This window comes from Pseudophryne corroboree, unplaced genomic scaffold (assembly GCF_028390025.1).
Source record: "Pseudophryne corroboree isolate aPseCor3 unplaced genomic scaffold, aPseCor3.hap2 scaffold_142, whole genome shotgun sequence".
Lineage (NCBI taxonomy): Eukaryota > Metazoa > Chordata > Amphibia > Anura > Myobatrachidae > Pseudophryne > Pseudophryne corroboree.
The window spans coordinates 1,308,085-1,331,246 of record NW_026968046.1 but is presented as its reverse complement, the minus strand read 5'-3'; the positions used below and the strand labels follow the sequence as shown (position 1 = coordinate 1,331,246).

The window sequence follows — 23,162 nt, the reverse complement described above, 5'->3', positions numbered from 1 at the left end:
CAGGAAACATTAACGCCACTGCATCCTTGCTGCTTTCTCATGTGGAAGTCTGTTTAATGTGAAAACAAGGTGATATCTAATTAGCACACAGGTAAGGAATTAAGAAAATCTTTATTTAAGGGTGAAGATGTTTCTCACAAAATCGTTGCCCCAATGCATCATTGAAATTCAAGCTGGAAAGATGATTTTAATATATCACTTGTACATTTTGTATTGCTCTTCTGGTGACAATGTAGTTTGTTTTTGTCAATTACCATTTTAATAATAGGGTAAAGAAAATTAAGTGGATTTTTGAAAGAAAACAATACTGTCAATATACTATTAAAACAAATTAAAATGGTAAAAGTTATTGTACTTTAAGTAAAAATAAAAGAGCAAAAATATCAATCCCAGTTTTGGATTACTTTAATTAACAAAAAAAAATGCATATAGCAGAGGATAGTTTCAATCTGCCTACCTCTGGGTTATGGGCCCAGCATGCTTCCATTGCAGTACTCTGCTGCACATGTAAGTGCAAGAGATCCTGAAGCACTCACTCATCATGGGAAAGTACCAATGCGTTTCTTCATTGGTTGATGGAAGAAACATCTTACAAAATCTCTCCAGATTATTGACTTTTTAAAGTTTTCTAGGAAACGTTCTAGATGAATGCTTATTAGCCTTTGTCAGTATGTACTTTTGCAAAGTGTCTCTGTGGTGCAATCGTTTAGTGTGTTTGGTTATTAACCAAAGGGTTGGTGGTTCAATCCCACCCAGGGATGTTATTGACCTTGTCATCAGATTTTGGTGATCTTTAAGTAGACAAGTCAAAATTTCAAACCCCCTCTTATGGTGTAGGGTACCTGGCCTACTCTGATGTAATCAGAGTTAGATTTGATTAAGTGATTTTATCAAAAAACAGCTAGGAAGCACAATTTAGCAGTGGGTTGCAGAGAAAATGAAATATGCTGGCAGAAAAATCCAATTGAGTGATTAAACAGCTCTTCATTTTCTGGCTTTATTTTTATGCTAACAAATTTGTTCTCTGAAAAGTGTCCACAAAGCCAAGTATCGGATTAACATCTTTGTAGGGATGGTTTTTCACCTATTACTAAATTAAACTTGCTTCATTGGAAAGGCAGCAAGATGCATCCTCATTTCAATATCTACTGAAATAATACAGGTTGACACCAGGAAACATTAACGCCACTGCATCCTTGCTGCTTTCTCATGTGGAAGTCTGTTTAATGTGAAAACAAGGTGATATCTAATTAGCACACAGGTAAGGAATTAAGAAAATCTTTATTTAAGGGTGAAGATGTTTCTCACAAAATCGTTGCCCCAATGCATCATTGAAATTCAAGCTGGAAAGATGATTTTAATATATCACTTGTACATTTTGTATTGCTCTTCTGGTGACAATGTAGTTTGTTTTTGTCAATTACCATTTTAATAATAGGGTAAAGAAAATTAAGTGGATTTTTGAAAGAAAACAATACTGTCAATATACTATTAAAACAAATTAAAATGGTAAAAGTTATTGTACTTTAAGTAAAAATAAAAGAGCAAAAATATCAATCCCAGTTTTGGATTACTTTAATTAACAAAAAAAAATGCATATAGCAGAGGATAGTTTCAATCTGCCTACCTCTGGGTTATGGGCCCAGCATGCTTCCATTGCAGTACTCTGCTGCACATGTAAGTGCAAGAGATCCTGAAGCACTCACTCATCATGGGAAAGTACCAATGCGTTTCTTCATTGGTTGATGGAAGAAACATCTTACAAAATCTCTCCAGATTATTGACTTTTTAAAGTTTTCTAGGAAACGTTCTAGATGAATGCTTATTAGCCTTTGTCAGTATGTACTTTTGCAAAGTGTCTCTGTGGTGCAATCGGTTAGTGTGTTTGGTTATTAACCAAAGGGTTGGTGGTTCAATCCCCCCAGGGATGTTATTGACCTTGTCATCAGATTTTGGTGATCTTTAAGTAGACAAGTCAAAATTTCAAACCCCCTCTTATGGTGTAGGGTACCTGGCCTACTCTGATGTAATCAGAGTTAGATTTGATTAAGTGATTTTATCAAAAAACAGCTAGGAAGCACAATTTAGCAGTGGGTTGCAGAGAAAATGAAATATGCTGGCAGAAAAATCCAATTGAGTGATTAAACAGCTCTTCATTTTCTGGCTTTATTTTTATGCTAACAAATTTGTTCTCTGAAAAGTGTCCACAAAGCCAAGTATCGGATTAACATCTTTGTAGGGATGGTTTTTCACCTATTACTAAATTAAACTTGCTTCATTGGAAAGGCAGCAAGATGCATCCTCATTTCAATATCTACTGAAATAATACAGGTTGACACCAGGAAACATTAACGCCACTGCATCCTTGCTGCTTTCTCATGTGGAAGTCTGTTTAATGTGAAAACAAGGTGATATCTAATTAGCACACAGGTAAGGAATTAAGAAAATCTTTATTTAAGGGTGAAGATGTTTCTCACAAAATCGTTGCCCCAATGCATCATTGAAATTCAAGCTGGAAAGATGATTTTAATATATCACTTGTACATTTTGTATTGCTCTTCTGGTGACAATGTAGTTTGTTTTTGTCAATTACCATTTTAATAATCGGGTAAAGAAAATTAAGTGGATTTTTGAAAGAAAACAATACTGTCAATATACTATTAAAACATATTAAAATGGTAAAAGTTATTGTACTTTAAGTAAAAATAAAAGAGAAAAAATATCAATCCCAGTTTTGGATTACTTTAATTAACAAAAAAAAAATGCATATAGCAGAGGATAGTTTCAATCTGCCTACCTCTGGGTTATGAACCCAGCATGCTTTCATTACAGTACTCTGCTGCACATGTAAGTGCAAGAGATCTTGAAGCACTCACTCATCATGGGAAAGTAACAATGTGTTTCTTCGTTGGTTGATGGAAGAAACATCTTACAAAAACTCTCCAGATTATTGACTTTTTAAAGTTTTTCTAGGAAACGTTCTAGATGAATGCTTATTAGCCTTTGTCAGTATGGACTTTTGCAAAGTGTCTCTGTGGCGCAATTGGTTAGTGTGATTGGTTATTAACCAAAGGGTTGGTGGTTCAATCCCACCCAGGGATGTAATTGACCTTGTTATCAGATTTTGGTGATCTTTAAGTAGACAAGTCAAAATTTCAAAAACCCCTGTTATGGTGTAGGGTACCTGGCCTTCTCTGATGTAATCAGAGTTAGATTTGATTCAGTGATTTTATAAAAATAGCTAGGAAGCACAATTTAGCAGTGGTTTGCAGAGAAAAAGAAATATGCTGGCAAAAAAATCCAATTGAGTGATTAAACAGCTCTTCATTTTCTGGCTTTATTTTTATGCTAACAAATTTGTTCTCTGAAAAGTGTCCACAAAGCCAAGTATCTGATTAACATCTTTGTAGGGATGGTTTTTCACCTATTACTAAATTAAACTTGCTTCATTGGAAAGGCAGCAAGATGCATCCTCATTTCAATATCTACTGAAATAATACAGGTTGACACCAGGAAACATTAACGCCACTGCATCCTTGCCGATGATAACCTCAAGTTGGGTCATTCGGTGCTGCAGAGTCGTACGCACTCTTCCACCCGTTCAAGAGCTTTGGTATAACCCCATGGTTCTTAATGTGACCCCAGCATCCTCTAGGTCGTATGAGAAAATAGGATTTTAATACCTACCGGTAAATCCTTTTCTCTTAGTCTGTAGAGGATGCTGGAGTTCCCTTGTGCTGCCTCAGTTGAATCTCCTTTACTTGACAGAGATGTGCCTGAGCAGCGGCCCTCCCCAGCCCTATCCCAAATCATACTTATTTTGCATAGGAGATACCATGGTCATGAAGATTATTCTCCCAGGGTGAGGTTCATTCATTGCATTCTGGGTATGCTGACCCCTGTGATTTCCCCAAATGTGGGTAACTCGACTGCATTATTTGTGGTAGTGGGGGACTGTGTTTGTGTTTTCCTCTGGTCAGCTCTGGTAAAAGTCAGATTTCTTTGTTTCAGATCTTCCTCTAGCCTTGTTCTTCTTTCAAGAGTTCCCTTGTGCTGCCTCAGTTGGATCTCCTTCACTTGACAGGGGGGTGCCCGAGCAGCGACCCTCCCCAGCTCAAGCCCAACTCCTACTTACCTGCCAGGTGAGATACTATGATCATGAAGGTGCTTCTCCCAGGGCAAGGCTCACCCATTGCACTCTGGGTGTGCTGCCCCTGCGATTTCCCCAAATGTGGGAAACTTGACTGCATAATTTGTGTTTCCCCTGGTCGGCTCTCGTATAATTCAGATCTCTTTGTCTCAGGTCTCTCTCCAGCCTAGTTTGCTGTCTGTTTCCACTTCTTTTTTCTTGAGCCCCTCCCTTTTATACCCTTGTGCACTATCCTGACTTCTCCTCCTGTCTGCTTACTTTGTGCCTTCCAATGCACAATGCAAACTACACACCCTTTTACTTGCCTTACAGAGCAGCTCTGGAGCTGTTACAGTGCCAAGCTGCTGTAAGAAATCAGCTTGAATGCTTCAGGGGCTGGGGCATTGTCAACATGAGCCCCACACCGAAGGAGGGTTTGGGTGTTTAATGCGAACTAAGGGTCATCCAAGCGCCGCAAAAGGCCGCCATGCCCTGCATACCCCTTTTCTCTTTTCATATGCAGATGAGGGTTCCAGCCAACTTTGGCCCACTGCTTGGATGACATCACCGTATGCAAATCCATCTTCTGCAGAACTTCCCCCAGGAATGCTTGTACTAGTTGTTGCATTTGGTTTGTTGTTTGGGGGTGCTTCAGTATTAGGCAGCCTTCTGCCCTCCCATGTTCATCTGAAAATATGTGTTCTCCCTGCAGTTGTTGTCTCCAGATGAGAGTTCCCTTGTGCTGCCTCAGTTGAATCTCCTTTACTTGACAGAGATGTGCCTGAGCAGCGGCCCTCCCCAGCCCTATCCCAAATCATACTTATTTTGCATAGGCGATACCATGGTCATGAAGATTGTTCTCCCAGGGTGAGGTTCATTCATTGCATTCTGGGTATGCTGACCCCTGTGATATCCCCAAATGTGGGAAACTCGACTGCATTATTTGTGGTAGTGGGGGACTGTGTTTGTGCTTTCCTCTGGTCAGCTCTGGTAAAAGTCAGATTTCTTTGTCTCAGATCTTCCTCTAGCCTTGTTCTTCTTTCGAGAGTTCCCTTGTGCTGCCTCAGTTGGATCTCCTTCACTTGACAGGGGGTGCCCGAGCAGCAATCCTCCACAGCTCTGGCCCAACTCCTACTTACCTGCCAGGAGAGATACTATGATCTTCACTGTTAGGGCAATCAGGATGTGGAATTCCCTGCCAGGGAAGGTGGTAATGGCGGACTCTGTAATTGGATTTAAAAAAGGAATGGATACATTTCTGAATGAAAAAGCTATCCAAGGTTATAATACTTAAAATATCAACATGGTTAATCCGGGGGTAACATGAGTTGTAGTAGCTAACTAGTCATAAAACATTATTCAGCAAGTATGTAGAATCATCACAACTTAAAACAGGTTGAACACGATGGGCAATTTGCCTCTATTCAACCTCAAAAACTATGTTACTATATGTTACTATATTACTATGTTACTGTAGTATACAGAACACCACAATGCAATGAGCAGTGATAGTGAGCACTGATGAGGATACTAGAACTGACACTGAGCAGCAAGATGCAGCACTGGACTATTAGTAATGTACTGTAGTATGCTGAGCACAACAATGCAGCACAAGACAATGAGCAGTGATACTGAGCACTGATGAGGATACTACTGAGAACTGACACTGAGCAGGAGAGACACACTACTAGTATTACTGAGCAGCAATAAGTATCCACTGATACTGAGCACTGATATTGAGATTTCCACTGAGAGAACATAGCCACGTCCTCTCCGCTCTCTCTTCAATGCACGAGTAAAAATGGCGGCAACGCGCAGCTCTTTATATGAAATCCGAATCTCGCGAGAATCCGACAGCGGGATGATGACATTTTCCCTTGTTCAGGTTTTCCGAGTCAGGCGGGAACAACCGAGCCTGCCTCGTACCAGTGTAAACCACGTGGAGTTCGTGGGGAATTCGGTTCTCGGAGAACCGAACCCGCTCCTCTCTACCTTATACCCATCAATTTTTTTTATTTTCAATCTAAGCCCCTGCAGTTTTCTGTAAGCATCTGCTTTGCTATGATGATCAACAAGTCACAAGGGCAAACACTCAGGGCTTGAGGCGTAGATCTTAGGACCAGCTGCTACAAGCATGGCAGAGGTGTCACTATCACTGGTGACACCCAGAGAGGTGGCGAGGGAGATTGTAATGCAGTGCGCGCAGATAAGCAGCGCAATGGTAAAAAGGAGGCATGGTTTCATAGGTAGGGGCGTGGCCTGGTGGCCTGAATCTACATTTTGTTGCTCCGGGTGTCCCGGGGGTTGGGGGCTGCACCGGGGACTAGTGTGTGAGCGGTGCTGGCTCCTGCACAGTGACATGGCATGGCCACTAGAGATGTGCACCGGAAATTTTTCGGGTTTTGTGTTTTGGTTTTGGGTTCGGTTCCGCGGCCGTGTTTTGGGTTCGAACGCGTTTTGGCTAAACCTCACCGAATTTTTTTTGTCGGATTCGGGTGTGTTTTGGATTCGGGTGTTTTTTTCAAAAAACCCTAAAAAACAGCTCAAATCATAGAATTTGGGAGTCATTTTGATCCCAAAGTATTATTAACCTCAATAACCATAATTTCCACTCATTTTCAGTCTATTCTTAACACCTCACACCTCACAATATTATTTTTAGTCCTAAAATTTGCACCGAGGTCGCTGGATGACTAAGCTCAGTGACCCAAGTGGCCGACACAAACACCTGGCCCATCTAGGAGTGGCACTGCAGTGTCACGCATGATGGCCCTTCCAAAAAACACTCCCCAAACAGCACATGACGCAAAGAAAAAAAGAGGCGCAATGAGGTAGCTGTGTGACTAAGCTCAGCGACCCAAGTGGCCGACACAAACACCTGGCCCATCTAGGAGTGGCACTGCAGTGTCACGCAGGATGGCCCTTCCAAAAAACACTCCCCAAACAGCACATGACGCAAAGAAAAAAAGAGGCGCAATGAGGTAGCTGTGTGACTAAGCTCAGCGACCCAAGTGGACGACACAAACACCTGGCCCATCTAGGAGTGTCACTGCAGTGTCACGCAGGATGGCCCTTCCAAAAAACACTCCCCAAACAGCACATGACGCAAAGAAAAAAAGAGGCGCAATGAGGTAGCTGTGTGACTAAGCTCAGCGACCCAAGTGGCCGACACAAACACCTGGCCCATCTAGGAGTGGCACTGCAGTGTCACGCAGGATGGCCCTTCCAAAAAACACTCCCCAAACAGCACATGACGCAAAGAAAAATAAAAGAAAAAAGAGGTGCAAGGTGGAATTGCCTTGGGCCCTCCCACCCACCCTTATGTTGTATAAACAGGACATGCACACTTTAACCAACCCATCATTTCAGTGACAGGGTCTGCCACACGACTGTGACTGAAATGACGGGTTGGTTTGGACCCCCACCAAAAAAGAAGCAATTAATCTCTCCTTGCACAAACTGGCTCTATAGAGGCAAGATGTCCACCTCATCATCCTCCGATTCATCACCGTGTACATCCCCCTCCTCACAGATTATCAATTCGTCCCCACTGGAATCCACCATCTCAGCTCCCTGTATACTTTGTGGAGGCAATTGCTGCTGGTCAATGTCTCCACGGAGAAATTGATTATAATTCATTTTAATGAACATCATCTTCTCCACATTTTCTGGAAGTAACCTCGTACGCCGATTGCTGACAAGGTGAGCGGCGGCACTAAACACTCTTTCGGAGTACACACTTGTGGGAGGGCAACTTAGGTAGAATAAAGCCAGTTTGTGCAAGGGCCTCCAAATTGCCTCTTTTTCCTGCCAGTATACGTACGGACTGTCTGACGTGCCTACTTGGATGCGGTCACTCATATAATCCTCCACCATTCTTTCAATGGTGAGAGAATCATATGCAGTGACAGTAGACGACATGTCCGTAATCGTTGGCAGGTCCTTCAGTCCGGACCAGATGTCAGCATCAGCAGTCGCTCCAGACTGCCCTGCATCACCGCCAGCGGGTGGGCTCGGAATTCTGAGCCTTTTCCTCGCACCCCCAATTGCGGGAGAATGTGAAGGAGGAGCTGTTGACCGATCAAGTTCCGCTTGACTTGATAATTTTCTCACCAGCAGGTCTTTGAACCCCTGCAGACTTGTGTCTGCCGGAAAGAGAGATACAACGTAGGTTTTAAATCTAGGATCGAGCACGGTGGCCAAAATGTAGTGCTCTGATTTCAACAGATTGACCACCCGTGAATCCTGGTTAAGCGAATGAAGGGCTCCATCCACAAGTCCCACATGCCTAGCGGAATCGCTCTGTCTTAGCTCCTCCTTCAATGTCTCCAGCTTCTTCTGCAAAAGCCTGATGACGGGAATGACCTGACTCAGGCTGGCAGTGTCTGAACTGACTTCACGTGTGGCAAGTTCAAAAGGTTGCAGAACCTTGCACAACGTTGAAATCATTCTCCACTGCGCTTGAGACAGGTGCATTCCACCTCCTATATCGTGGTCAGATGTATAGGCTTGAATGGCCTTTTGCTGCTCCTCCATCCTCTGAAGCATATAGAGGGTTGAATTCCACCTCGTTACCACTTCTTGCTTCAGATGATGGCAGGGCAGGTTCAGGCGTTTTTGGTGTTGCTCCAGTCTTCTGTACGTGGTGCCTGTACGCCGAAAGTGTCCCGCAATTCTTGTGGCCACCGACAGCATCTCTTGCACGCCCCTGTCGTTTTTTAAATAATTCTGCACCACCAAATTCAAGGTATGTGCAAAACATGGGACGTGCTGGAATTTGCCCAGATATAATGCACGCACAATATTGCTGGCGTTGTCCGATGCCACAAATCCACAGGAGAGTCCAATTGGGGTAAGCCATTCTGTGATGATCTTCCTTAGTTGCCGTAAGAGGTTTTCAGCTGTGTGCGTATTCTGGAAAGCGGTGATACAAAGCGTAGCCTGCCTAGGAAAGAGTTGGCGTTTGCGAGATGCTGCTACTGGTGCCGCCGCTGCTGTTCTTGCGGCGGGAGTCAATACATCTACCCAGTGGGCTGTCACAGTCATATAGTCCTGAGTCTGCCCTGCTCCACTTGTCCACATGTCCGTGGTTAAGTGGACATTGGGTACAACTGCATTTTTTAGGACACTGGTGAGTCTTTTTCTGAGGTCTGTGTACATTTTCGGTATCGCCTGCCTAGAGAAATGGAACCTAGATGGTATTTGGTACCGGGGACACAGTACCTCAATCAAGTCTATAGTTGGCTCTGAAGTAATGATGGATACCGGAACCACGTTTCTCACTGCCCAGGATGCCAAGGCCTCAGTTATCCGCTTTGCAGCAGGATGACTGCTGTGATATTTCATCTTCCTTGCAAAAGACTGTTGGACAGTCAATTGCTTGGTGGAAGTAGTAAAAGTGGTCTTACGACTTCCCCTCTGGGATGACCATCGACTCCCAGCAGCAACAACAGCAGCGCCAGCAGCAGTAGGCGTTACACTCAAGGATGCATCGGAGGAATCCCAGGCAGGAGAGAACTCGTCAGAATTGTCAGTGACATGGCCTGCAGGACTATTGGCATTCCTGGGGAAGGAGGAAATTGACACTGAGGGAGTTGGTGGGGTGGTTTGCGTGAGCTTGGTTACAAGAGGAAGGGATTTACTGGTCAGTGGACTGCTTCCGCTGTCGCCCAAAGTTTTTGAACTTGTCACTGACTTATGATGAATGCGCTGCAGGTGACGTATAAGGGAGGATGTTCCGAGGTGGTTAACGTCCTTACCCCTACTTATTACAGCTTGACAAAGGCAACACACGGCTTGACACCTGTTGTCCGCATTTCTGTTGAAATACTTCCACACCGAAGAGCTGATTTTTTTGGTATTTTCACCAGGCATGTCAATGGCCATATTCCTCCCATGGACAACAGGTGTCTCGCCGGGTGCCTGACTTAAACAAACCACCTCACCATCAGAATCCTCCTTGTCAATTTCCTCCCCAGCGCCAGCAACACCCATATCCTCCTCATCCTGGTGTACTTCAACACTGACATCTTCAATCTGACTATCAGGAACTGGACTGCGGGTGCTCCTTCCAGCACTTGCAGGGGGCGTGCAAATGGTGGAAGGTGCATGCTCTTCACGTCCAGTGTTGGGAAGGTCAGGCATCGCAACCGACACAATTGGACTCTCCTTGTGGATTTGTGATTTTGAAGAACGCACAGTTCTTTGCTGTGCTTTTGCCAGCTTAAGTCTTTTCATTTTTCTAGCGAGAGGCTGAGTGCTTCCATCCTCATGTGAAGCTGAACCACTAGCCATGAACATAGGCCAGGGCCTCAGCCGTTCCTTGCCACTCCGTGTGGTAAATGGCATATTGGCAAGTTTACGCTTCTCCTCCGACGATTTTTATTTAGATTTTTGAGTCCTTTTTTTACTGATCTTTTGTGTTTTGGATTTTACATGCTCTGTACTATGACATTGGGCATCGGCCTTGGCAGACGACGTTGATGGAATTTCATCGTCTCGGCCATGACTAGTGGCAGCAGCTTCAGCACGAGGTGGAAGTGGATCTTGATCTTTCCCTATTTTTGGAACCTCAACATTTTTGTTCTCCATATTTTAATAGGCACAACTAAAAGGCACCTCAGGTAAACAATGGAGATGGATGGATACTAGTATACTTATGGATGACGAGTGACTGACGACACAGAGGTAGCTACAGCCGTGGACTACCGTACTGCGTCTGCTAGTATAGAGATGATAATTAATGATATAAAAAAAAAATATATATAACTACTGTAGGTATATATAATATAATGACGGACCTGGTGGACACTGTCAGCAGACTGCTAAACTACTAGTATGAAGAAGATAGAAAAAAACTTCCACCACAGGTAGGTAGGTATACAATTATGGATGAGCACTGACGACACAGAGATAGCCACAGCCGTGGACTACCGTACTGCGTCTGCTAGTATAGAGATGATAATTAATGATATAAAAAAAAATATATATAACTACTGTAGGTATATATAATATAATGACGGACCTGGTGTAATTCAGATCTCTTTGTCTCAGGTCTCTCTCCAGCCTAGTTTGCTGTCTGTTTCCACTTCTCTTTTCTTGAGCCGCTGCCTTCTATGCCCTTGTGCACTCTCCTGACTTCTCCTGTCTGCTTACTTTGTGCCTTCCAACGCACAATGCAAACTACAGGTAGTGCTGCAGGGCCCACACCCTTTTACCTTGCCTTACAGAGCAGCTCTGGAGCTGTTACAGTGCCCAGCTGCAGCAAGAAATCAGCTTGAATGCTTCAGGTGCTGGGGCATAGCCAACAAGAGCCCCACACCGACGGAGGGTGGAGGTGTTTAATGCAAACTAGGGGTCAGCCAAGCGCCGCAAAAGGCCGCCATGCCCTGCATGCCCCTTTTCTCTTTTCATATGCAGACGAGGGTTGAAGCCAACTTTGACCCACTGCTTGGATGACATCACCATATGCAAATCCATCTGCGGCAGGCCTTCCCCCAGGAATGCTTGCACTAGTTGTTGCATTTGGTTTGTTGTTTGGGGGTGCTTCAGTATTAGGCAGCCTTCTGCCCTCCCATGTTCATCTGAAAATATGTGTTCTCCCTGCAGTTGTTGTCCCCAGATGAGAGTTCCCTTGTGCTGCCTCAGTTGAATCTCCTTTACTTGACAGAGATGTGCCTGAGCAGCGGCCCTCCCCAGCCCTATCCCAAATCATACTTATTTTGCATAGGAGATAACATGGTCATGAAGATTGTTCTCCCAGGGTTAGGTTCATTCATTGCATTCTGGGTATGCTGACCTCTGTGATTTCCCCAAATGTGGGAAACTCAACTGCATTATTTGTGGTAGTGGGGGACTGTGTTTGTGCTTTCCTCTGGTCAGCTCTGGTAAAAGTCAGATTTCTTTGTCTCAGATCTTCCTCTAGCCTTGTTCTTCTTTCAAGAGTTCCCTTGTGCTGCCTCAGTTGGATCTCCTTCACTTGACAGGGGGGTGCCCGAGCAGCGACCCTCCCCAGCTCTAGCCCAACTCCTACTTACCTGCCAGGTTAGATACTATGATCATGAAGTTGCTTCTCCCAGGGCAAGGCTCACCCATTGCACTCTGGGTGTGCTGCCCCTGCGATTTCCCCAAATGTGGGAAACTTGACTGCATAATTTGTGTTTCCCCTAGTCGGCTCTCATATAATTCAGATCTCTTTGTCTCAGGTCTCTCTCCAGCCTAGTTTGCTGTCTGTTTCCACTTCTTTTTTCTTGAGCCCCTCCCTTCTACACCCTTGTGCACTATCCTGACTTCTCCTCCTGTCTGCTTACTTTGTGCCTTCCGATGCACAATGCAAACTACAGGTAGTGCTGCAGGGCCCACACCCTTTTACTTGCCTTACAGAGCAGCTCTGGAGCTGTTACAGTGCCAAGCTGCTGAAAGAAATCAGCTTGATTGCTTCAGGGGCTGGGGCATGGCCAACATGAGCCCCACACCGAAGGAGGGTGGGGGTGTTTAATGCGAACTAAGGGTCATCCAAGCGCCGCAAAAGGCCGCCCTGCCCTGCATACCCCTTTTCTCTTTTCATATGCAGATGAGGGTTCCAGCCAACTTTGGCCCACTGCTTGGATGACATCACTGTATGCAAATCCGTCTTCTGCAGACCTTCCCCCTGGAATGCTTGAACTAGTTGTTGCATTTGGTTTGTTGTTTGGGGGTGCTTCAGTATTAGGCAGCCTTCTGCCCTCCCATGTTCATCTGAAAATATGTGTTCTCCCTGCAGTTGTTGTCCCCAGATGAGAGTTCCCTTGTGCTGCCTCAGTTGAATCTCCTTTACTTGACAGAGATGTGCCTGAGCAGCGGCCCTCCCCAGCCCTATCCCAAATCATACTTATTTTGCATAGGAGATACCATGGTCATAAAGATTGTTCTCCCAGGGTGAGGTTCATTCATTGCATTCTGGGTATGCTGACCCCTGTGATTTCCCCAAATGTGGTAAACTCAACTGCATTATTTGTGGTAGTGGGGGACTGTGTTTGTGTTTTCCTCTGGTCAGCTCTGGTAAAAGTCAGATTTCTTTGTCTCAGATCTTCCTCTAGCCTTGTTCTTCTTTCGAGAGTTCCATTGTGCTGCCTCAGTTTGATCTCCTTCACTTGACAGGGGGGTACCCAAGCAGCGACCCTCCCCAGCTCTAGCCCAACTCCTACATACCTGCCAGGTGAGATACTATGATCATGAAGGTGCTTCTCCCAGGGCAAGGCTCACCCATTGCACTCTGGGTGTGCTGCTCCTGCGATTTCCCCAAATGTGGGAAACTTGACTGCATAATTTGTGTTTCCCCTGGTCGGCTCTCGTATAATTCAGATCTCTTTGTCTCAGGTCTCTCTCCAGCCTAGATTGCTGTCTGTTTCCACTTCTCTTTTCTTGAGCCGCTGCCTTCTATGCCCTTGTGCACTCTCCTGACTTCTCCTGTCTGCTTACTTTGTGCCTTCCAACGCACAATGCATACTACAGGTAGTGCTGCAGGGCCCACACCCTTTTACTTGCCTTTCAGAGCAGCTCTGGAGCTGTTACAGTGCCCAGCTGCTGCAAGAAATCAGCTTGAATGCTTCAGGGGCTGGGGCATAGCCAACATGAGCCCCACACCGACGGAGGGTGGAGGTGTTTAATGCGAACTAAGGGTCATCCAAGCGCCGCAAAAGGCCGCCATGCCCTGCATACCCCTTTTCTCTTTTCATATGCAGATGAGGGTTCCAGCCAACTTTGGCCCACTGCTTGGATGACATCACCGTATGCAAATCCGTCTTCTGCAGACCTTTTCCCAGGAATGCTTGTACTAGTTGTTGCATTTGGTTTGTTGTTTGGGGGTGCTTCAGTATTAGGCAGCCTTCTGCTCTCCCATGTTCATCTGAAAATATGTGTTCTCCCTGCAGTTGTTGTCCCCAGATGAGAGTTCCCTTGTGCTGCCTCAGTTGAATCTCCTTTACTTGACAGAGATGTGCCTGAGCAGCGGCCCTCCCCAGCCCTATCCCAAATCATACTTATTTTGCATAGGAGATACCATTGTCATGAAGATTGTTCTCCCAGGGTGAGGTTCATTCATTGCATTCTGGGTATGCTGACCCCTGTGATTTCCCCAAATGTGGGAAACTCGACTGCATTATTTGTGGTAGTGGGGGACTGTGTTTGTGCTTTCCTCTGGTCAGCTCTGGTAAAAGTCAGATTTCTTTGTCTCAGATCTTCCTCTAGCCTTGTTCTTTTTTCGAGAGTTTCCTTGTGCTGCCTCAGTTGGAGCTCCTTCACTTGACAGGGGGGTGCCCGAACAGCGACCCTCCCCAGCTCTAGCCCAACTCCTACTTACCTGCCAGGTGAGATACTATGATCAGGAAGGTGCTTCTCCCAGGGCAAGGCTCACCCAATGCACTCTGGGTGTGCTGCTCCTACGATTTCCCCAAATGTGGGACACTTGATTACATAATTTGTGTTTCCTCTGGTCGGCTCTCGTATAATTCAGATCTCTTTGTCTCAGGTCTCTCTCCAGCCTAGTTTGCTGTCTGTTTCCACTTCTCTTTTCTTGAGCCGCTCCCTTCTATGCCCTTGTGCACTATCCTGACTTCTCCCGTCTGCTTACTTTGTGCCTTCCAAAGCACAATGCAAACTACAGGTAGTGCTGCAGGGCCCACACCCTTTTACTTGCTTTACAGAGCAGCTCTGGAGCTGTTACAGTGCCCAGCTGCTGCAAGAAATCAGCTTGAATGCTTCAGGGGCTGGGGCATAGCCAACATGAGCCCCACACCGAAGGAAGGTGGAGGTGTTTAATGCGAACTAGGGGTCATCCAAGCGCCGCAAAAGGCCGCCATGCCCTGCACACCCCATTTTTATTTTCATATGCAGACGAGGGTTGAAGCCAACTTTGACCCACTGCTTGGATGACATCACCATATGCAAATCCATCTGCTGCAGGCCTTCCCCCAGGAATGCTTGCACTAGTAGTTGCATTTGGTTTGTTGTTTGGGGGTGCTTCAGTATTAGGCAGCCTTCTGCCCTCCCATGTTCATCTGAAAATATGTGTTCTCCCTGCAGTTGTTGTCCCCAGATGAGAGTTCCCTTGTGTTGCCTCAGTTGAATCTCCTTTACTTGACAGAGATGTGCCTGAGCAGCGGCCCTCCCCAGCCCTATCCCAAATCATACTTATTTTGCATAGGAGATACCATGGTCATGAAGATTGTTCTCCCAGGGTGAGGTTCATTCATTGCACTCTGGGTATGCTGACCCCTGTGATTTCCCCAAATGTGGGAAACTCGACTGCATTATTTGTGGTAGTGGGGGACTGTGTTTGTGCTTTCCTCTGGTCAGCTCTGGTAAAAGTCAGATTTCTTTGTCTCAGATCTTCCTCTAGCCTTGTTCTTCTTTCGAGAGTTCCCTTGTGCTGCCTCAGTTGGATCTCCTTCACTTGACAGGGGGTGCCCGAGCAGCAATCCTCCACAGCTCTAGCCCAACTCCTACTTACCTGCCAGGTGAGATACTATGATCTTCACTGTTAGGGCAATCAGGATGTGGAATTCCCTGCCAGGGAAGGTGGTAATGGCGGACTCTGTAATTGGATTTAAAAAAGGAATGGATACATTTCTGAATGAAAAAGCTATCCAAGGTTATAATACTTAAAATATCAACATGGTTAATCCGGGGGTAACATGAGTTATAGTAGTTAACTAGTCATAAGACATTATTCAGCAAGTATGTAGAATCATCACAACTTAAAACAGGTTGAACACGATGGGCAATTTGCCTCTATTCAACCTCAAAAACTATGTTACTATATGTTACTATATTACTATGTTACTGTAGTATACAGAACACCACAATGTAATGAGCAGTGATAGTGAGCACTGATGAGGATACTAGAACTGACACTGAGCAGCAAGATGCAGCACTGGACTATTAGTAATGTACTGTAGTATGCTGAGCACCACAATGCAGCACAAGACAATGAGCAGTGATACTGAGCACTGATGAGGATACTACTGAGAACTGACACTGAGCAGGAGAGACACACTACTAGTATTACTGAGCAGCAATAAGTAACCACTGATACTGAGCACTGATATTGAGATTTCCACTGAGAGAACATAGCCACGTCCTCTCCGCTCTCTCTTCAATGCACGAGTAAAAATGGCGGCAACGCGCAGCTCTTTATATGGAATCCGAATCTCGCGAGAATCCGACAGCGGGATGATGACATTTTCCCTTGTTCAGGTTTTCCGAGTCAGGCGGGAACAACCGAGCCTGCCTCGGACCAGTGTAAACCACGTGGAGTTCGTCGGGAATTCGGTTCTCGGAGAACCGAACCCGCTCCTCTCTACCTTATACCCATCAATTTTTTTATTTTCAATCTAAGCCCCTGCAGTTTTCTGTAAGCATCTGCTTCGCTATGATGATCAACAAGTCACAAGGGCAAACACTCAGGGCTTGAGGCGTAGATCTTAGGACCAGCTGCTACAAGCATGGCAGAGGTGTCACTATCACTGGTGACACCCAGCACAAGGGAACTCTCGTCTGGGGACAACAACTGCAGGGAGACCACATCTGTTCAGATGAACATGGGAGGGTGGAAGGCTGCCTAATATTGAAGCACCATCAAATATCAAACCATATGCAACAACTAGTACAAGCATTCCAGGGGGAAGGTCTGCAGAAGACGGATTTGCATACGGTGATGTCATCCAAGCAGTGGACCAAAGTTGGCTGGAACCCTCATCTGCATATGAAAAGAGAAAAGGGGCATGCAGGGCATGGCGGCCTTTTGCGGTGCTTGGATGACCCCTAGTTCGCATTAAACACCCCCACCCTCCTTTGGTGTGGGGCTCATGTTGGCCATGCCCCATCCCCTGAAGCATTCAAGCTGATTTCTTGCAGCAGCTGGGCACTGTAACAGCTCCAGAGCTGTTCTGTAAGGCAAGTAAAAGGGTGTGGGCCCTGCAGCACCACCTGTAGTTCGCATTGTGCGTTGGAAGGCACAAAGTAAGCAGACGGGAGGAGAAGTCAGGATAGTGCGCAAGGGCATCCTTTTCTCTTAGTCCGTAGAGGATGCTGGGGTCACATTAAGAACCATGGGGTATAGACGGGATCCGCAAGAGACATGGGCACTTTAAGACTTTCAAAGGGTGTGAACTGGCTCCTCCCTCTATGCCCCTCCTCCAGACTCCAGTTATAGGAACTGAGCCCAGGGAGACGGACATTTCGAGGAAAGGATTTATTGTTAAACTAAGGTGAGCATCTTACCAGCTCACACCTTAAGCATGCCGCAGAACGTGGCATTCAACAGAACACAAGCCAACGGCATGAACAATTGCAGCAAAAAGCTGACCAGAACCATAACACAACATGTGTATAACCACAAGTAATAACTGCAGACACAGTATGGACTGGGACGGGTGCCCAGCATCCTCTACGGACTAAGAGAAAAGGATTTACCGGTAGGTATTAAAATCCTATTTTCTCATACGACCTAGAGGATGCTGGGGTCACATTAAGAACCATGGGGTTATACCAAAGCTCTTGAACGGGTGGGAGAGTGCGTACGACTCTGCAGCACCGAATGACCCAACTTGAGGTTATCATCAGCCAAGGTATCAAACTTGTAAAACTTAGCAAAAGTGTTTACTAAATAGCTGCTCGGCAAAATTGCAATGCCGAGACTCCCCGACCAGCTGCCCAGGATGAACCCACCTTTCTAGTAGAATGGGTCTTCACCTATTTCAGTAACGGCAATCCTGCCGTGGAATGAGCATGCTGAATCTTACCACAGATCCAGCGCATAATGGTCTACATGGAAGCAGGACACCCAATCCTGTTGGGAGCATACAGGACAAACAGAGCCTCTGTTTTCCTAATCTGAACCGTTCTGGTGACATAAATTTTCAAAGTTCTGACCACAGCCAGAGACTTTGACTCAACGAAGGTGTCAGTGGCCAAAGGCACCATGTGGAAAGATGAACCACCTTCGGCAGAAATTGTTGACGTGTCCTCAATTCTGCTCTATCTTCATGAAAGATCAAATAAAGGCTCTTGTGATACTGCATGGTTTGTACTGTTTTCCATGTGCTCCCAGATCTTTCAAGCAAGTAGCATGGTCAAGAAAGTTCTGTTTGAAAAGTAACAACATTTACTGTCATTGTTATAGAATTTGGGAGAAAAAACAAGAAGAAATCTGCACTGTTGACGCACTGGACAGAATGAATGAATCATAAAATATAACCTTTATTAAGTATGTATTAAAATTGGATAAATATTAATATTATTATCCCAAACTGCAGTGAAACATAAAGGTTAAAATCACAGAACTAACATACATGTGCATAAGAAGAATAAAGAGATGTGAAAAAAAGGTTTAAAAAGCGTGTCCGTGTGTGATTATTTTTGAAGGCACAACCCTGGCGGGGTTGTTTATATAGATATATATGTTGCTAATAATCACTTTCTAGCGTAATGTTATTAAATAGCTGTTAGTATCTATGTCGTCAGGTACCACTGGGTCGTATCCTATATACTCCCTTCACTCAATAGGGGTTACCTCCCGGGAAGCCATCCCCATTGGCGAATTTGTGGGGGTGATTGAGTATAACCGGTAAGCTAACCTCCAATTTGTGGGGTGCTTAGGTAGATGGGGATCACTTATTTCTCTGTGTCCCCTAAGACTATATTCCTAAATTCAATACCATAGGGGGATAGCTTTCTATATCGGATAAGGAATCACTTGATAGGGAAATCTCTATGCATCATGGAAAGATCATATTTATTAATATCCAAACTAAAAAAATGATGAATAGCTTTAATTTAGCTGTTTAGATATAGTTAATTGGCGAGATATACCAACAGGTGCGGTTGCCTTAAGGAATATGGCAATTCCAATATAAATAGCAGCCCTCCTTCATATAATCAGCCAGATCTTATTAAATCTGGTCCAGATATAGCCGTTCAGATATACTTAATTGACAACATATATCAATCGGTGGGGTTGCCTTAAGGAATATAGCAATTCCAATTCTCATATAAATAGCAACCTTCCTTCATATATTCAGCCAGATCTTATTTAATCTGATCTAGGCGTAGGCAATAATGCTTTCCTTAGAGGTATAGCCACCTCAATTCTTATTAGGAAGCAAAGTGTCTGTCATAATGGTTTATCCAATTCATCTAAGAAATAATATATTCCATGTGTCAGAGATTCATTACTCTCTATTTACACTGTTAAAGAGTTAATTCTTATTATGTTACAGTGTAATGAAATTATCATATAGGGAGATGTGGCAATTCCATGTGCTATATATATAATAACCCTTAGTGGTCCAGATTCCACAATGAGGAATTTTCTTATAAACCGCTGAAACACACAGCTGTTTGACTGACTTCCAAATATATCTATCTCACTTTGTAACAGTCTTATGATAGAGAAACTGTTACATATTCGGTCACTTAGTTATCTAAAGGTAAACAGACTCAGTGTGAGGGTAATATAATATATCAAATGCGCTGTCAATAATCGTGGTAACTGGTGTAATAATGTGGTATATTGAGTATGCTAGTAAGGCATATAACTGCTCTCCAGCCTTTAAGTGTTACCAATCAATTTGTTACACTGTAAAGGATTTATGGTGTCCTGTTAGGACATGCAGCTGCTAGGCTGACTCAAAGATTTATCCATTTGTAACAATTATGTAACAGTTATATACATGTTACTGGTATTACATAGAAATAGTATGACACAGGCCAGCAGTCCCATGTGTCTAGATTCCACAATAGGAGATTTTCTTTGTCTTATAAACTGCTGGAACACACAGCTGCTAGACTGACTTCAAATATATATATTACTTTGTAACAGTCTTATAGTAAAGAGACTGTTACACACTGTCATTTAGTTATCTCAAGGTTAGCAGATTCTGTGTGAGGATAGTGTTCTGTTAGAACATGCAGCTGCTAGGCTGACTCATAGAAAATGTATCCATTTGTAACAAATGACACATACAGCATTAAATTAATATCTATAGCAGCCCATGTGACATCTCTACTCTTATCATAATTGTCTGGTTATTGCCAATCTGGACAGCAGGAGTGATATATATTCACTAGTCCCAATATCCCATCATATAAATATACCCACACTGATATACTTTCTTATCAAGAGTTATTAGTAGCTATCTGTATGCACTTTAGACATTGTAATTGCTAAGTGACATCATATCTAGTGTATTCCTTTCTTATAGCTCAGCTTCTATTCCCTATTAGTGGAGACTAACAGCTAACATCATAATCATATATTTTTGTTTTATAACATTTCACATGAGTCAAATACACGAGGACACGCCGTGCCCTACACGCGTGTTTCACTGCATCTATGGCAACTTACATTAAAGCTAACAAGAAAGCACACTCGTTCTGTCTTTAAACAGATAAAAGAAACCCCAATAATATGGGGCATGCAAAAATTTAGATAAAACTCAGTTTTGCTCCTCTCCACGGAAATCTTTAGTAAAAGGCGAAAGATTTGTTCGTTCTGAAGAGAAACCAGAGCATGACCAAGATTCCACCTGTCGCCTGAGTGCCATGCCAGCAGTCCTCATTCAGCTCAAAGTGAGCACCCAATATGAAAGAAAGAAAGCAGATTTCTCACCAGGCTTCCCCTTGCTATAAGCATGGTTTGTACTCTTTTCCATGTGCTCCCAGATCTTTCAAGCAATTAGTATGGTCAAGAAAGTTCTGCTTGAAAAGAAACAGACATTTACTGTCATTGTTATACAAATAAACTTACATTAAAGCCAACAAGAAAGCTCACTCGTTCTGTCTTTAAACTGATAAAAGAAACCCCAATAATATGGGGCATGCAAAAATTGAGATAAAACTCAGTTTTGCTCCTCTCCACGGATAATCTTTAATAAAAGGCGAAAGATTTGTTCATTCTGAAGAGAAACCAGAGCATGACCAAGATTCCACCTGTCGCCTGAGTGCCATGCCAGCAGTCCTCATTCAGCTCAAAGTGAGCACCCAATATGAAAGAAAGAAAGCAGATTTCTCACCAGGCTTCCCCTTGCTATAAGCATGGTTTGTACTCTTTTCCATGTGCTCCCAGATCTTTCAAGCAATTAGTATGGTCAAGAAAGTTCTGCTTGAAAAGAAACAGACATTTACTGTCATTGTTATACAAATAAACTTACATTAAAGCCAACAAGAAAGCTCACTCGTTCTGTCTTTAAACTGATAAAAGAAACCCCAATAATATGGGGCATGCAAAAATTGAGATAAAACTCAGTTTTGCTCCTCTCCACGGATAATCTTTAATAAAAGGCGAAAGATTTGTTCATTCTGAAGAGAAACCAGAGCATGACCAAGATTCCACCTGTCGCCTGAGTGCCATGCCAGCAGTCCTCATTCAGATCAAAGTGAGCGCCCAATTTGAAAGAAAGCAGATTTCTCACCTGGCTTCTCCTTGCTATAAGCATGGTTTGTACTGTATTCCATGTGCTCCCAGATCTTTCAAGCAAGTAGCATGGTCAAGAAAGTTCTGTTTGAAAAGAAACAAACATTTACTGTAATTTCTATGCAAATGAGCTTTCATTAAAGCACACTCATTCTATCTTTAAACCGATAAAAGAAACCCCAAAAAGATGGGGCATGCAAAAATTGAGGTAAAACTCAGTTTTGCTCCTCTCCACGGAAATCTTTAGTAAAAGGCGAAAGATTTGTTCGTTCTGAAGAGAAACCAGAGCATGACCAAGATTTTCATCTGAAAATATGTGTTCTCCCTGCAGTTGTTGTCCCCAGATGAGAGTTCCCTTGTGCTGCCTCAGTTGAATCTCCTTTACTTGACAGAGATGTGCCTGAGCAGCGGCCCTCCCCAGCCCTATCCCAAATCATACTTATTTTGCATAGGAGATACCATGGTCATGAAGATTGTTCTCCCAGGGTGAGGTTCATTCATTGCATTCTGGGTATGCTGACCCCTGTGATTTCCCCAAATGTGGGAAACTCGACTGCATTATTTGTGGTAGTGGGGGACTGTGTTTGTGCTTTCCTCTGGTCAGCTCTGGTAAAAGTCAGATTTCTTTGTCTCAGATCTTCCTCTAGCCTTGTTCTTCTTTCGAGAGTTCCCTTGTGCTGCCTCAGTTGGATCTCCTTCACTTGACAGGGGGTGCCCGAGCAGCAATCCTCCACAGCTCTAGCCCAACTCCTACTTACCTGCCAGGTGAGATACTATGATCTTCACTGTTAGGGCAATCAGGATGTGGAATTCCCTGCCAGGGAAGGTGGTAATGGCGGACTCTGTAATTGGATTTAAAAAAGGAATGGATACATTTCTGAATGAAAAAGCTATCCAAGGTTATAATACTTAAAATATCAACATGGTTAATCCGGGGGTAACATGAGTTATAGTAGCTAACTAGTCATAAAACATTATTCAGCAAGTATGTAGAATCATCACAACTTAAAACAGGTTGAACACGATGGGCAATTTGCCTCTATTCAACCTCAAAAACTATGTTACTATATGTTACTATATTACTATGTTACTGTAGTATACAGAAAACCAAAATGCAATGAACAGTGATAGTGAGCACTGATGAGGATACTAGAACTGACACTGAGCAGCAAGATGCAGCACTGGACTATTAGTAATGTACTGTAGTATGCTGAGCACCACAATGCAGCACAAGACAATGAGCAGTGATCTGAGCACTGATGAGGATACTACTGAGAACTGACACTGAGCAGGAGAGACACACTACTAGTATTACTGAGCAGCAATAAGTAACCACTGATACTGAGCACTGCTATTGAGATTTCCACTGAGAGAACATAGCCACGTCCATTCCGCTCTCTCTTCAATGCACGAGTAAAAATGGCGGCAACGCGCAGCTCTTTATATGGAATCCGAATCTCGCGAGAATCCGACAGCGGGATGATGACATTTTCCCTTGTTCAGGTTTTCCGAGTCAGGCGGGAACAACCGAGCCTGCCTCGGACCAGTGTAAACCACGTGGAGTTCGTGGGGAATTCGGTT

General features: G+C 44.1%; 14 non-coding genes and 1 pseudogene across 14 annotated transcripts; 11 read left to right on the top strand and 4 right to left on the bottom strand.

The window, feature by feature from the left end:
* The first annotated feature begins 3,811 nt into the window (after nt 1–3,811).
* LOC134996271 (U1 spliceosomal RNA) lies at nt 3,812–3,975 on the top strand. Its single transcript, XR_010198974.1, has one exon. It is a non-coding gene; the product is annotated as a U1 spliceosomal RNA (small nuclear RNA).
* Nucleotides 3,976–4,127: 152 nt separating this feature from the next.
* On the top strand, nt 4,128–4,290 carry LOC134996391 (U1 spliceosomal RNA). Its single transcript, XR_010199091.1, has one exon. It is a non-coding gene; the product is annotated as a U1 spliceosomal RNA (small nuclear RNA).
* A 655-nt stretch (nt 4,291–4,945) lies between these two features.
* Nucleotides 4,946–5,109, top strand: LOC134996236 (U1 spliceosomal RNA). The gene has a single exon (XR_010198941.1). It is a non-coding gene; the product is annotated as a U1 spliceosomal RNA (small nuclear RNA).
* Nucleotides 5,110–11,841: 6,732 nt separating this feature from the next.
* LOC134996239 (U1 spliceosomal RNA) lies at nt 11,842–12,005 on the top strand. Its single transcript, XR_010198944.1, has one exon. It is a non-coding gene; the product is annotated as a U1 spliceosomal RNA (small nuclear RNA).
* A 152-nt stretch (nt 12,006–12,157) lies between these two features.
* On the top strand, nt 12,158–12,292 carry LOC134996600 (U1 spliceosomal RNA; annotated as a pseudogene).
* A 702-nt stretch (nt 12,293–12,994) lies between these two features.
* LOC134996169 (U1 spliceosomal RNA) lies at nt 12,995–13,158 on the top strand. The gene has a single exon (XR_010198876.1). It is a non-coding gene; the product is annotated as a U1 spliceosomal RNA (small nuclear RNA).
* A 152-nt stretch (nt 13,159–13,310) lies between these two features.
* On the top strand, nt 13,311–13,473 carry LOC134996479 (U1 spliceosomal RNA). The gene has a single exon (XR_010199170.1). It is a non-coding gene; the product is annotated as a U1 spliceosomal RNA (small nuclear RNA).
* A 671-nt stretch (nt 13,474–14,144) lies between these two features.
* On the top strand, nt 14,145–14,308 carry LOC134996173 (U1 spliceosomal RNA). The gene has a single exon (XR_010198880.1). It is a non-coding gene; the product is annotated as a U1 spliceosomal RNA (small nuclear RNA).
* A 152-nt stretch (nt 14,309–14,460) lies between these two features.
* Nucleotides 14,461–14,623, top strand: LOC134995906 (U1 spliceosomal RNA). Its single transcript, XR_010198627.1, has one exon. It is a non-coding gene; the product is annotated as a U1 spliceosomal RNA (small nuclear RNA).
* Nucleotides 14,624–15,294: 671 nt separating this feature from the next.
* On the top strand, nt 15,295–15,458 carry LOC134996137 (U1 spliceosomal RNA). The gene has a single exon (XR_010198844.1). It is a non-coding gene; the product is annotated as a U1 spliceosomal RNA (small nuclear RNA).
* A 5,106-nt stretch (nt 15,459–20,564) lies between these two features.
* LOC134995953 (U5 spliceosomal RNA) lies at nt 20,565–20,680 on the bottom strand. The gene has a single exon (XR_010198662.1). It is a non-coding gene; the product is annotated as a U5 spliceosomal RNA (small nuclear RNA).
* A 286-nt stretch (nt 20,681–20,966) lies between these two features.
* LOC134996095 (U5 spliceosomal RNA) lies at nt 20,967–21,083 on the bottom strand. The gene has a single exon (XR_010198803.1). It is a non-coding gene; the product is annotated as a U5 spliceosomal RNA (small nuclear RNA).
* A 286-nt stretch (nt 21,084–21,369) lies between these two features.
* Nucleotides 21,370–21,486, bottom strand: LOC134996094 (U5 spliceosomal RNA). The gene has a single exon (XR_010198802.1). It is a non-coding gene; the product is annotated as a U5 spliceosomal RNA (small nuclear RNA).
* Nucleotides 21,487–21,756: 270 nt separating this feature from the next.
* LOC134995943 (U5 spliceosomal RNA) lies at nt 21,757–21,872 on the bottom strand. The gene has a single exon (XR_010198652.1). It is a non-coding gene; the product is annotated as a U5 spliceosomal RNA (small nuclear RNA).
* Nucleotides 21,873–22,016: 144 nt separating this feature from the next.
* On the top strand, nt 22,017–22,180 carry LOC134996565 (U1 spliceosomal RNA). The gene has a single exon (XR_010199237.1). It is a non-coding gene; the product is annotated as a U1 spliceosomal RNA (small nuclear RNA).
* Nucleotides 22,181–23,162: the final 982 nt, after the last annotated feature.